At 31.8% G+C, this 3,321-nt stretch overlaps 1 long non-coding RNA gene across 1 annotated transcript; it reads left to right on the plus strand.

Annotated features, from left to right (window-relative positions):
* Positions 1-360: 360 nt before the first annotated feature.
* LOC145790450 (uncharacterized) lies at positions 361-2,677 on the plus strand. Its single transcript, XR_014329166.1, has 2 exons — positions 361-1,001; positions 2,099-2,677. It is a non-coding gene; the product is annotated as an uncharacterized LOC145790450 (long non-coding RNA).
* Positions 2,678-3,321: the final 644 nt, after the last annotated feature.

Genomic DNA, 3,321 nt, shown 5'->3' on the forward strand with positions numbered 1-3,321 from the left:
AAAAAAAAAGAAAAAGAAAATCTAGATAGAGTTTTGTTTGTAGTTGCATGTGAATTTGATGTTACATATTATATATGTGAATTTGATGTTATATATATTATATATTTGAAGGTTATTTATATATTAGCAGCATTAAAATCATGATATAATCTTAGATTTAGGCTTGCATGTGTAATTTGTGATATTAAATAAACGATTGAAAATTTTATTTGGTTTGATCTTATGATTCTTAAATCTGTCAGAATTTTTTACGAATTTTTAAATAATTTTATATTCAAAATTTCTAAATGCTTTCTCTACAAAATTGTTAAGAATGATGTGTAGTTCATTCTGAATTTTTTGTATCAATTATTCTAACTTTGTATGAATTTATATAAAATTTTAGATAGATTTTGCTTTATGTTTTAAAAATCACTAAAAATTTTATATTGATCAAGTCTGATATTTTTTTGAGTTAAAAAAAAAAATTTGAAAAAGTCTAGTTTCATGTAGGTGCTTGCGAATAGAGATGGCAATCGGAACCCGGCTCGACGGGAACCTGATCTCTTGACCCTGAATTGAGCGGTTATTCCTTGAAAAATATCCCCGACGGGTCGGGAATGGTATTAAAAATTAAATCCCCGATAATATTCGGGCAGGGGACGAGGATTCATGTTTCAGCCCCGAACCCGGCCCGACCCCGGCCCCAATTCCCGACCCGGTTCCCCTGGCGTGAATTTACTATTTTGCCCCTGTTTATATATAACACGTGTGTGTGTGTAGGGTTTTATTTCACACACAACACACACACAGACAAAGCCGTTGTGTCTGCCCTCTCTCTCTCTGTCTCTAGGGTTTCACATTCCTCTCTTCCTCTCTTTCGCACAACGACGGCGCCGGTCGTCCCTCACCGCCGCTCGTACCTCACTGTCGATCCTCCTCCTTCACCGCAGCTTCCCTCTCTCTCTCTCTCTCTCTCTCTCTCTCGACGGCTCCTCGCTCCTCACCGTCGATTTCAAAGGGTATCTCTCTCTCTCTCTCTCTCTCTAGGGATCTCGATCTAATTCTGGTTTACATAAATACACACACACACACACATATATATATATATATATGATCTCAATCTAATCTTGATCTATTAAATATATATATATATATATGATATGGTTTTTATGGTTATTGATCACAAATATATATATTATATATATAGATGATGGAAGATAATAGAATGTTAAATATATGTTATTGATCTGTTATTGATAATAGAATGTTATTGATGGAAGATAATAGAATGTTATTGATCTTTTCTCTCTAAGTTATTGATCTGTTATATATGTTATTGATTTGTTAAAGATATATTATTCAATGATTATTATTATTTAATGATTACCGAGAGAGAAATAATTAGGTTTAGGAACAAAATTGAATTCCTATATAATAACAGATCTGTTAAATAAAATTGAACAAAATTGAATTCGTATACAATAACAGATCTGTTAAATAATTATTCAATGATATGTTAAAGATTTTTATACATTGAATGATCTGTTAAACATTAGAATAAAAATGATAAACATAGCATATTTTGTGACTGAAAAGATAATATACCCAAAAAATTACATTAGTAATAAAACATAGGAGACATACTGATGGAGAAAAAAGTGAAAAGGCAGTTATGTTCATGGAAATAATCATAGAAAGTTATAATTAATATATGTATAAAGTAACCATTAGAATTACTTATGGATGTGTTGGATTAATGATGTATATGGTTTACTGTATAATGACTTGGATGTTGCTTTAAATGAGAACTCATCCTCGATGCGCTGTAGACTCATTTCAATCCATAAATTTGAGCTTAGTTATTAATTGTTTCTTTGATGTTTTCAAATGTTTAGTTAATTTGTTTCTCAGCTCCATTAATTTAATTCATTAGCTTAGTTATTATTAATTTGTTTCTCAGTTCCAGTAATCTAATGTTATGTTACCTCTGTTAACATTAATTCAATCCATATTATTTTTATAAAGGTTAAAAATGTTGTGTGGTAACTCTCAACATTGTTTTTTTTTTTGTTATTAGTATTTATCATATTGTTTTTTTCCTTTTGTTATTTAACAGGAATTCAAGTTGAAGGAGATGATGGAAGTTGTTGTGTGGTTTGTATGAGTATTGGAGAAACAATGGATTTGATTTTTCATGTTGTAATGGATATATATATATATATATATATATTTTAATTTCAATTTTTGGGTAACCTATCCCTTACGGGTTGTGCTTGGGATTAATTATTATCTTTGCTACTTGTTGAATTTTCTTGTGTGTGTGGGTTGTTGGACAGATGTTTTGTTGTTTGTGCTATTTTGTTGAACAGGATGCTATTCTCTCTGCTGGACAGATTTATTGAATATTTGACAGGTGCTATTTTGTTTAGGAGATATTGATTTGAATAGGATGCTGCTGGAAACTGCTGTACATGTTCTTGGCATATATGTTGATGCTTATAGAATTTGTATAGGATGGACAGATTTATTGAATTTGTTTATATGTGGATTTATTGAATATGTGGACATTGGAAACTGCTGTACATGTTCTTGGCAAATATTTTGATGTTTATAGAATTTGTATAGGATGGACAGATTTATTGAATTTGTTTATATGTGGATTTATTGAATATGTGGACATAATTTGTTTATAGCACCTGTCTTGGCAAATAGCACCTGTCAAAATAGCAACCTGGATATGTTGACAAATATATTTATTAGGATGTTTACAGATTTTTATAGATGTAAAAAAAAAAAAAAAACCAACCGGGGATTATTCGGGGTCGGGGATCCCCAATAGAGGGCGGGAATGGGGCCGGGCTATGGGTCCCCGTCGGGGATCAGGGGCAAGGACGAGGCATATATCACTTTCGGGGACGGGGAGTGTAGTCCCCGGCCCCGTCCCGCTCCGTTGCCATTCCTACTTGCGAGGGGGCGGATGCGACTTCCCTCGGTTGGGGTGGTATAGCCCGTTGCAGAAGTCTGCCCCCCATTTTTTTTTATCCATTTCTTCAGTCTTCCTCAAATTTTAGATTATGAATTTTATTTATTAACATGAAATCAAATTTATTATTTTACCCTAACATCAATTTATTATTTTTATAAATTTTATCTTTAGTAGGTAGAAATAATTTTTAAAAATTCAAAAATAATTTTTTCAAATTTATTTTGAGTGCTGCTATTAGCATCTACCTTTCTTTTTTAGACCTCCAATTCTTCTATTTTTTATTTATTATAATTTTACCCTTACATCAATTTCCATTTTTGACCCTATCTCTATCCTTCTAACCCTAACCATAA

The sequence above is a fragment of the Camellia sinensis genome, chromosome 1, assembly GCF_055761805.1.
Source record: "Camellia sinensis isolate YWXY chromosome 1, ASM5576180v1, whole genome shotgun sequence".
NCBI classification, from domain to species: Eukaryota; Viridiplantae; Streptophyta; class Magnoliopsida; order Ericales; family Theaceae; genus Camellia; species Camellia sinensis.